This window comes from Sciurus vulgaris (genome assembly GCF_902686455.1).
Source record: "Sciurus vulgaris genome assembly, chromosome: 3".
In the NCBI taxonomy this organism is placed as follows: domain Eukaryota; kingdom Metazoa; phylum Chordata; class Mammalia; order Rodentia; family Sciuridae; genus Sciurus; species Sciurus vulgaris.
Genome location: NC_136463.1, coordinates 118,123,090 through 118,134,873, shown reverse-complemented (window position 1 = coordinate 118,134,873; position 11,784 = coordinate 118,123,090). Strand labels below are relative to the sequence as shown.

The 11,784-nt window shown below is 34.1% G+C and overlaps 1 protein-coding gene and 1 long non-coding RNA gene across 5 annotated transcripts in view; one reads left to right on the top strand and one right to left on the bottom strand.

Annotated features, from left to right (window-relative positions):
- Nucleotides 1-11,784, top strand: part of FIGN (fidgetin, microtubule severing factor) — a 124,919-nt gene that overhangs the window by 84,478 nt on the left and 28,657 nt on the right. The window lies entirely within an intron of this gene.
- LOC306658102 lies at nucleotides 395-10,778 on the bottom strand. Its single transcript, XR_013762961.1, has 3 exons — nucleotides 2,963-10,778; nucleotides 596-2,852; nucleotides 395-551 (listed from the first exon to the last, which is right to left on the bottom strand). It is a non-coding gene; the product is annotated as an uncharacterized lncRNA (long non-coding RNA).

Here is an 11,784-nt window from a genome sequence, read left to right as displayed (position 1 = left end):
CAGTTGACCATTAACATGCTTTTATTTCTGGACTTTCAATTTTATTCCATTATCTGTTCCTTGTGCCAATAATATTGTCTTGATTATCATTGCTTGGTAGTCAGTTTTGAAATTGAGAAGTGTGAATCTTATTTTGTGCTTCTTTAAAAACCATTTGGACTCTTCTGGGTTCCTGGAAATTCCATATAAATTTTAAAACCAGTGCATCAATTTCTACAAAGAAGTAAGCTGGGATTCTCATAGGGATTCCTCTGAATCTGTACATCAATTTGAAGATAATTGTCCTCTTAGTACTAAATCTTCCAATACATGAGCATGAAGTATTTTTCCATTATTTTGGAAATAATGGAAACTCCATTATTTTGAGTTTTAATTTATTTCAACAGGGTATGGATTCTTTCATCAGTGTGTGATTCTTATTTTAAAAGTTACTAAGTTATTCCTAAGTGTTTTATTGTTTTTGACATTGTTAGAAATATATTTTAAAAAATGTCTTTTTCTGATTTTGTTCCATATACAATTAATTACAATTAATTAGGACCTACTATATCCTACTACTATGTCCTACTACTATGTCCTACCTACTATGTAATACACATGATTGTGTATTCTAATGCTGATACAAACATGAACTATATTCAGCACCTACTATCAAAACTTAGGGTTTTGGGGTAACGCCTACCAAGTCTACTTTGCATTATTAGATGTTCTTTCCTCTAAGTACTGACAGTGACTTACAGATTCTAGGTGATTCTAGATGAGGAATACTTGATACTCTTCCATTTACCATTTCTCTGATACCTAGAGAGAGTATATTAGTGTAACATTTCAGAGATAGAAAATGCCTGAGGGAACGCTAAGGTAACTTCATGTATACATGAAACAGATCATTCAAGTGCTGAGCAGAGCTGAGACTAATTCTCGAACTTCTTTATTCCTATGTTTAGCACTGTTGTCAGTGTTATACAGTTTTAAGGTATTTCTGGAAACTTTTGGGAAATGTTCATTGCATTTATTGGATCACTATTGTACTAGCAGTTTGCATCAACCTAGGCTAACAGTGTATGAAACTGTACCATAATGGCTGGAGAGTAAATGTATTTTCCAAAAATAAACTCTCAGTGGGCATTTTACATGCTGGGAAGTCATGACTCAGTCATTCCCAAGTGACCTAAGTTGGAAACCAGAGCATTCTATAGTAATAGTACAAGAATTATTTCACCTAAAATGAGGACCAAATGAATCTATCAGGTTGTTTTTCTTTATAATTATGCTATAAATAGGCTAATAATACAGTTTGACAGTGTTCTTTATTACTGAAATACACCATAATGCATAAACATGAATTCTGTTGGAAATCTTCAGAGATTTAGTGTCCCAAAGAACATAGGTTCCATAAAGACAAAGCCTCAGATTTCTTTACTGGATTTTAAGAGGGAAATGAAGGATATATTGCTCTTTACTTGTTATCAACACCAGCCCTATTATAATTCTAAGTAGAATGTTTTGTACCCACTGAACCTGGTTTATTTTTATGAGTACCACCCATGGGATTTGCTACCATTGCAACTCAATTTTCTTCTTCATCATTAGATTTCCATCTCCTTTGCTTCTGGAGGATTATCTTTGAAATTATAACTTTTTTTTCAGTGTGTGGATTTTTTTTATTTTTGGTGTGTGTGTGTGTGTGTGTGTGTGTGTGTGTGTGCGTGCGTGTGTGTGCATGTGTGTGTACGCTCACGCATGTGCATGCACTGGGGATTGAACCTAGGGCCTTGGGCATTGTAGGCAAGCCACTTAGCTACATCCCCAGAAAAGTTATAAGGCAGCCAAAGTAATGAAAAGTTCCCTGAGCTGATACAGTACTTTATTCTAAGGCTGACTCTACTGCTGCTGATCTATAAAAACTCGGGCTCAGGCCCCTCAGTTGTAAAATACAGAGACTAACTTAATGGTCTCCACAGTCCTTTCCAATTCTGTTATTTGGTAATCGAAATTGGAACTTTTGCTGTTTAGTTTTCCAGTAGATTCCTAAGATTCTCCTTTAGGATTCCATGACTCTGAAATAATTCAAATACTGAAACCTATATGACTAGGATACTTTGTTTTCTTTCTAGAACTTCAAACTGCACAGTTCTACCTTTTCAAACTCAACTCTGAAGCTAATCTGAAACCAGAGAGTTCTTTGTTAACACGTGTTCCATTAACAGCAACTCTCCACATGTATTGACATGCACCATACCTTGTTAGCATCACTGGTGAATGCTCAGTTTCGGAAGCCCACTGCTTGGCAGGTTTAATGTTTAAAGTTGGTGTCATCCTGATCGGCTGCCTCTGACAGAGTCAACATGGCTCTCTGGGTGCTATCCCCTCCCTGACTAGCTGTGGGTTTCCAGCCCAGTGAGTACTTGATGCCAAGTAGTCTGCTAAGGGACAAGGAAGAGACTCATTCGGGTTCCCTGATATTTATCACTAGCTAGGAGACTTGAAGATCAAAGGGTTAGGACTCACAGGTACCAGTTCTATTCTAAATACTTGATCAAGTTCACCTTGAGGTATTTTCTTTAGGCTTTTTGTCTTTAGCAAATGAAGACTCTTCCATTCTGCCCACGCATATTTATCAGCTCTTTTTTTCTGTATACTAAGTGTGTTTTAAAGGCCCAGCATTACAATCAAAACAGTTGGATCTTTTTTCTTTCAATGGGTCTTGATTTAATTTAAAAAAAAAAAAAAAAAAAAAAAACATCCACGACTGAAGAAAGGATTTCTTCACATTAAAAAATAAATAAATAAAAAACCTATTCTCAGAGAAATGAATCAAACTACTTCTCAAGTGCAGATTCTTAAACGTGCTGGATATATTTAAAATCAGTTGTTATAAATTATTATTTGTTTCCTGAGCTGAAATGCATAAAAAGAATCAAAACTTAAGTGTAGAAATACATGTGTAGACACACATAACTACATAGTAGGGAGAGATGTTGGCCAGGTAAGAGCATGTTCTGGTGAAGAAAAAAAAATGAAATGAATAACTAAGGGAGCTTTTCATGGAAATGATCAGGGATCAACAATATCTTCTAATTCTTGCAGTCTTGTTATGTAGCCACGAAAATATTCCTTAGCTCAATATGAACAAAATTTTCTAGTTTAATATTTTTTGTATCTGTTATCTTGATTAAACACTATTCTTTTCATAATTACAAAAACAGTTTACTATTTTATTATGATGTGCAGGTAGAAATTTTCTACAAAACCTTTTTATTTAAAAAGTGAATGTAAAGTAATATACTTCTTGTACAAAATACTTCCTATGCACATGCATATGTACATACCTTTAACTTTTTAGCAAATAGTTTTCAAAAGAAATAATTGTAGCTCTAAGGACAGCACTTAAATGACAATAATTCTGAAGGAAATGTGTCAACATAAGCTACTTTTTGCATCAAATACTCATGTACATCAAATACTCTAATTTTGCTCATTAAAAACAAAATATTATCATGTTAGGTCAATAACGATAAAATACTTAGGAAAAATAGAAAACGAATCCCTAGTAGATTTGTGTCTTCCCTGAGGAATTTAGAACACTTTTATTAGTTGAAAACTAATGGACTTTACATTTGAAAAATAATGCATTTTATATTTTCTTTTTGTTGCTGGTGTAACTGTTTTCTATTTGGTTTCACTGCATCTGTGCCCATTCCCTGCTGAAAAGAGTAATAGAATTTTCAGGGCTCTCTTGAAAATGTATATCAAAATAAATTATGCTAAAGAAAATTAATCTGAGGAGTTATTCCCATGGTTTGAGTGGACTGTTGGCCTCAAAACCCTTTTGGAAGTGGTAACTGTGGCACTTTACTGAATTTGTTTCCCCTGTTAAGATGTGAAGTAACATGTACGTTTGCCATGTTTCACTTACAGTATATACAGAAGATGCATTGCCTTTAAAGTAATCTGCACAACAAAACCTGTAATTATAGATTGCAACATATATATCATGGAAAAAAATCTCACTTGAAAATTTTTAACTTTTCTCAAGAACTTGTGATGGTAACATTGAAATGATTAAAAAACAAACAAACAAACAAAAAGATAACCAAATGGTAAATGTGCTCAAGTTTAAAAATTTTTAAGTATAGAAAAAATTGAGAACTAAGACAATGATAAAAATTAATGCAAATTCATATTTTAGGGCTATAGGTCAGTTCCTAGTTAGGCCTTATAATGATAATTTTTCTCAGATAGAAAGCACTGAAAAATAAAAAACATTTTATCTTCCATCTTAAATCTGATTATTTTGTTTTGTGTCACAAATGCTATTCTTAGTAACAAGCAAACAATATTAATTTTAAATGAGGATCTATAGAAATGCTCTACAGTTATTGGGATCTATAAAAAATCAGTTATGCTTACTGGAGAAATCTAATGTTGTTTAATATACTTTTCTCATTACAATTAAATTAGATGTTATTTTTTAGGGGAGAAAACTCATAAAGAAACAGCCTTGGAGATATAATATGCTCTAACATTTAAATAATTAGACTTCTGTCTCTTTGAAATGTATGTGCTCTAGGTTTGATAGTGATAAAAGCATGAATATTAGTATGATTAGGAAATTACATCATGTCACAGCATAATTGATTGATTGATAGCTGAATGAAAACTAACCATAAAGCATGTGAATAAAAGCTTGTTCTGCCATTACTCAGGCAGAATTTTTCCATCTACCCAGTTACAGGATTAGTAACTGAAATGTTCATCTTTGGAACAAAATGGAATTGATATTTCTTATTTTTGCATGCTTTCATTATAATACTGGCAGGGGAAAGAATAAGAGGATTTGAAGTGCTTAGTGCTCAATTCAGTATTTAATTGTTCTTTAAGAATTGTCAGATGGACACCACATTCCTAATTGATTCTGCGAGCAATTAGTGTTTTGGAATTTACCTTTCTGAGCTTCAAGTTTTAAATATAAAGCCCCACTAACACAAGAGTTAATATTCTCTTACTTGCCTCTAGAGAATTGAATTCCCAAACATTTAAATTATCATTAATATTTAAAAAGCATTTTGTCTTTTTTTTTTTTTTTTCTGCTTGTGTTTTTACTCTTTTATTCTCTGTCTTGATCTTTTAAAGATTCCTGCTCACAAGAGTCTTCAGCAACACTCACACTAGCATAGAAGGGCTGGAGAAGCAAGACCACTGCAGGATTCCGTTTCAAAGCTGAACCAATATTCACCATTGACATATCCATTCATCTGTGCAGGGTCATTGGAAATCCTCTCTCTCTAGTTTTTCCTTCCCTTCAGGGAGCAATGCTTAAAAGAGCAAACCCCTGGTGTGAAGAGATAGGAGAATTCTCAGCACGGCCAATGGTGCCAGGAATCGAATTAAAGTTGTCCATTTGCAGATGACTGTCTATTGGAGCTCCCAGCACACAGAAGCAGTGTGCTTTCTGTTGTTACTTTGTTTACTTGAAATTCTGTCAGTGACACTTCAATTTTTTTTTTTTTATGGCAACAGTTATAGCATGCCAAAAATATGCCAGGAGGATAAAAACACTAAGATATGTGTTGGTCCGTAGAGTTATAATATCTTATTATAAAGATTCACAAGACTTGCTCAAGAAAAAAGTAAAGATTTTAAAGCTTTATGTGCAAGAAAGGATTGTGCTTCATCTTCTCATAGCAAAAAAAAAAAAAAATTAGAAATAACTACTGAATTCACTCCTCTTTTGAGGAGTTTAAAACGTGTCATCTATTCTGCAATTGTTGACATTTCCAGATCTATTTTGGCATAAATCACATTTGATATGACTGAACCTACAATTTTGTCTATCTTCATATGCATTATCTCTTCTGAGTCAGAGGCATTAGGAAAACATGAGTTGCCATTAAATCTTAGATGCCAGAAGTCAGCATGGAAGATGTTTTCTCTGGTTTGATTTCTTTTGCTATTATAGGAGATACTACTGTGGATTAACTTATAAGGCAGAGTTAAAAACTGTCACAATTAGATTTGTGAAAAAAAAATCTTAGTACCCCAGGAAGAACATAACCTATTTAGGACATGAAAGTTGAGAATGCCTGGATTCTTTTCAAGTTCCAGAAAACAGGCATGATTGAAAAATTGTCAGTTTTAGGTTAATAATTGCTATTGGTTAATTATGTTTCTTCCTTAATTTTTCTGTTTTATTTTCAAATAGTGACTAATGCCTAGCACAAAGTAGCCTTTCAATAAATATTTATTGAGAGGCTGAGTATATGATGTTGAATGTTTGATTTTGTTAATGTTAAAATACCTTATTTTGTATTTTTTTAGTATATGGTTTTATTTATATGTAAGTAGATATGTAAATTTTATAAAGATGTATATGTAAACATATGTATGTATATATAAAGATATATACATGCTCATATATATAGACATAATATTTATGTATTTACACATATATGTACTTTACTTGGCAAATTCTGCTTAATGTTTTCTTCTGAAATCAGTTCTTAAATACATCCCTAGTATTGTGTTTGGAACAATGTGGAGAATATATTTATCATTAACTTCTGTACCCATTCATTACCATGCCTACTGAAGGCAGTTCATTGTGAGGTGTTTTGTTCATACTTCCTTCATTATAATATCACCCCTGGAAAGCAGGCATATGTAGTTTTAAAAGAGAGTTAGTGTTGTAGCAAACCATTTTATAATCTAAGTGACCTTACACTAAAGAGAAAATGTACAATAACAGTCAAGCTTGAAAAAGGGCAAGCTATATTCTAAAGCCACCCAGAACTGATCCTGACATATCAGCAATGAAGAGAATGTTTCATCATTATGAGAGCATGCTGCACAACTGATTTTAGAAATACTACTACTGTCTTTGGATTTATTGGAAAACACTAATAGCATGATACTTTTCTAAAAAAAAATGATAAAAAATAATTCCTCTCCATCCATCTATGTATCTATCTCTGTAGGTTTCTTCTACTCCTTCTCCTTCTCCTTCTTCTTCTTTTTTGTTATGCTGAAGAGCAGTTCTCCCCCGCCCTCACCCCAATTCAATTAGCTGATCCTTCTCTTTAGTGATAGACCTTTTTTAAAAAATGTCATATCTGGTTATCCTCAATATAAAATAGCCCTCAAAGTTACAATGGTGCAACCTTACATCTTAAATATCAGTCTGTGCCCTCCAGCCATTCATATCAAATATCATTTAGAACAGTCATAGTACAACCTCTGTTAATAGAGTTTTACAAATAGAATACAAACTATGTGATTTAAGCTATAAGAAATTTAAAATCATATTTTAATGTTTGTTTCTGATAATTTGGTTACCCAAAGTTTTTTGGCAAAATATTTGAATATACAGATTAAGTATTTTATAAGTATCTGATTTTGTGGCACCCATATTGTTTTCTAATGGGCTTGTTCTATTTGTTATTTTCTGAGGGCTTCATTAATGAATGTTCTTCATGTGTTTGACATGAAGCATACATGTAGTCGCTACTAATATGAAGTATCTATTATTCTGATTTTATCTGTAAAAAAATCACAGGTACTCTTTAAACAGTGACCTCTGTGTTCTCATGAAAATTTAATAGTGTGGGTTGTTTGTCACTAGTGTGACAGTCTTGCTTATTTTCTTCTTCTTTTCCTGTTTATTGAACACATATTCTGCACATAACACAGTCCACAGTGCAAGGAACATGAGATGAAGAAGACAGCCTAATGACAATGGCTGAAGCATGAACAACTTTGGAAAAACAAAGTGATCACCACAGTTGTCTCAAATTTTCTTACAGGAAATTTTGCCTTATCTGCCTCTTTAAGTTCTCCAAATATTCTATGTGTAACTGGTAATCAGACATCATTTTAATCTCTGAAATGCTATGCAATTATTTACTTGTGACAAATAGTTTTGTTGGAAAAATATGCACTGTAGCATCACTTTTTCTAGGTCATAAGATTTTGATACACACATGCAAACACAAGAACAAAGAGAAAAGATAACTGACCCCAGAGAATTCACAGACAAGTGAGAAAGGCAAATAGTTGCAGTTTGGCCAAATTCAGTTGGACCATAAAAGTGGGGGGAAGGGGCTGGGGAGCATTACAAGCAGAGAAAATAGCATGTACAAGAATAATAAGGTAGGAGAAGGTCTAGCATATTCCTATGAAGTTGGTAGTATATAAAATATGCTTTCAACAGTATAAGAAATAGAAGTATATGGAAAAATTCCAAGCTAATATTAAAGTATTCAAAGGAAAACAAAGATCTTCCATGAAAAATGACTTTAATGGATGTCATGGCTACATGATGATAGATGTTGATCACTTTTTATTTATGTTTCTGTATTTTCCATATTGTAAAATAATAAGCTGATGTTTTTCAACTGGGGAAACTAGTTTTTCTGTTTTTTTAAATTAAGGCAATAATGCATACACATAAACACATAATATAAATTTTTTGTAATCCTAAAAGGAAAATCACATAGAATATTAAGAAATCTTGCTAGAAGGGGATGAGGCTGACTGAAAGCATTAGCAGGGGAATGAAGAGGAGGAATTAGATTTTAACATTTAAGAGACAAGTTGAGAAGACATTCTCATTGACTGCACGTAGGTTGAAATGCCTGGGCATGCTGGGTCATCAGTGAGTTCCCTTTGTACCTTCTGGCGGGCAGTTAGGTTTTTCTGGAGCTCCAGAGATCTGGGCTAATGGTTGAGACAGGAGTCAAGTACACGAGTTCAAGAGTACATGAGGTCTTCTGGAGCAAGTGCATGTGGAGCCAGAAGAACATTTTAGATTTGAGTCCTCATTTAAAATTTCCTGTCGCCTATGGTCAATATGATACTAAACCCAACTCTGTTCAGTCTAGGACTATGCCAGTGTTAAAAACCCCTTGGAAAGAAACCTAGAAAACCACAAGGCAACAATATCCTGGAAGCCTGTCGATGGAGGCAGTCATAAGCATGTGAGCTATAAGAGTGGCAGCGTTGTGGCCAGAATGTCAGGTTTCACATCCTGGTTTCTACTGGTATTAGCTGTGTGACTTTGGCTAACTGCTCAATCTTTCACTGCCTTAGTTTCTTTATTTGGAAAGTGGGGATAATAATAGAAGTGTGAGACAAAATATAAATTTTTAAAACCTAGAACAGTGCCTGGCTCATAGAAGTATAAGAAAATGTTAACTGTTAGCATTTTTCTCTTTAACTATATCCAGATATAAAGAACTATGAATGTTATCCATAACTCTAGTTGTTTGGAAAATTCATTTTAATAAAATAACACATTAAGTTATTGGCAGAGCTAGGAAACAATTTAAATCTTCTAATCATAAAGTAGTAGAAAAGGATCAGAGGGTGTTTCATATTATGATTCTGAAATCTACCCACCTGTAACTTCCCCTAATTATCTTTCTTTAGTTCTATCTCCTAGAACATCAAAGAATTCCTGGTAGTGATAGCTCCTAGAAGGTTCTAGTATGTTCATTATTTTCCTTACATCATTTCATTTAATCCTCCAAGCAATCTTCTAAAGCCATTGTTATTATCCCCTTTTCAAAGGTGAAAATATTTAGACTTAGAAAAGTTAATTTGCCTGACATCCCATGACTAGTAACTGGAAGTCTAGATTCAAACCTAGAATAATCAAATATATGTCCAAATTCAAATCCACAATGGTTAGTTAAGATTAAAGGAACTTTTTACGATAAATGATTTTTAAAAGTAATTCTTGGTAAGAAGAGTCAGTAATATACTGTGAACAGTATAAAATAGAACTTGAGTAAAATATCTAATATACCCTATTTTCTATTTTGTTTTTTCAACAAATGTATTATACTTACAGCAAATTCTGTTTTTCTGCCCCCATAAGATATTTTGGGTTTTTTGTTTTGTTTTGTTTTGTTTTGTGGAACTGGAGATTGAACCTAGGCCTCACCATTAGACAAGTGCTCAACTGAGGTACATCCCCTGCTGTTCATGAAACTGTACTTTTTCAACAATCTGTAATACATCTTCCAATTGGTAGAGTCTTGCCTGAAATGACCTGAAATATTCTATAGTTATAAATTACTGAGAATTCAGAAAATACAGAGAAGGCTAGAATTACACTCCTTGGTTATGCTTTCTTCTTCTAAGTGGGCACCTTATCTCTGTTTTCCTAGAAGGCACATTTGAAATGTTCAATGAAAATGGACCTAAACAAGCCCTAGCTGAGAGATTAAGATGAGTTCGTTCAAGAGCTTCTGATGGTGAAGGTGGAAGAGTTAGTATTTATGTGGGAAAATGTCTTGCTCAGTGTTAGTTTAGGCAGTTCCAAAACCAATTTTTGGAAAATATAGAAGATTTTAGTACATAGAGGTGCATAACAAAACTATTAAAATAGGAATGGTTAACTTCTGGTCTCAATTTTGTCACTCATGTGCTATGTAATGGTACACAATGTCAATGCATGCATGTTGGCATTTATAGCAGTTGTATAGGGCTGGCTCACTCTTAAGGAATCTTAGATTCAGAGACGGGTTTTCAGATCAAGATTATTGTGATAATGAATAGGGAACAGGTACTAAAATGAATGACTTTGGGCTCCTTTTCTATTTATCTTCTATGGAAAAAGATCAAAATGAAGTATAAATACTGTTACTTGTAATTTTAGAGGCCACTAATTTATTAATGCATGTCACTACAACCATCTTTGACTGATCCCGCAAGGAGTGTCCCAGATTTCAGAAGGTCCAGTCTTGGCTTCCTCCAGAACTCTCTCTACCCCAGTGAAAGGGGCCATGAGAATGTGCCTACTTGGAACCCATTCCTTCTTCTAGACCATGTTGAAGATAATAGAAATTCACTGGACAAAGAACTCTGAGCCTACATCCAGGAACCATGCAGGACTCTTCTCTAGGTTTGTCCTAAGGTTGGAAACTGCCTACCTCACCTAGTCCCAAGTCAAGGCAAAGAGGCCCCTGATTAGAAGTGGGGAGATATCAGGGAAGGGATGGACTACTCCTGTAGCATTCATGATAAGCCCTATATGCTATGGGATGATAGGTAATGAGACAAAAAGAAGTGATGTAAGTCAGCCTCACACGTTCTTGAAAAGCCCTGATGATCTAGGAGATAGAAAATTCCAATTTTGAACTCTGCTTTCTAGGTGGTTTTGAAGGTAAGATTCTCAAGATAAAACATTTGACTGAATAGTTTTTCCCATTTATGAATTAAAATGCTTTGCATTTGTATCATTTTAAAAAATACTTTATTTAGACACATGTGTCTTTAGTCAGTACTCATTTCTTTCCATATAATATCATGTCTGTCTTTCTCTCCCCTCCTTTTCTCACCCCTTCCCCGTGTTTCTTCCTTCCTTCCTTCCTTCACAGTACTGGGAATTGAACCCAGGGACTTATGCATGCTAGGCAGTTACTCTACCACTATGCTACACTTCCAGCCCTTTTTACTTTATTTGGAGACAGGGTCTCACTGAGTTACCTAGGAGGGCCTCAAACTTGCAATCCTACCTCAGCCTTCTGAGTAGCTAGGATTACAGGTGTGCACCTTCGGGTATGTCATGCATTTCTTAAAATGTTATGTCTTCCTGAGGGTTAAAAGGCTGTTTGAATGTTACAGTAATAACTGCCAGTCACCATCTGTGTTAATCAGCTTTCATTGCTAGAACAAAAAAAACCTAACAAAAAATAACTTAGAGGAGAAAAGAATTTATGTTGACTTATAGTTTCACAGATTCAGTCTGTGGTTGGCTGACTCCATAGCACTGAAGAGGCA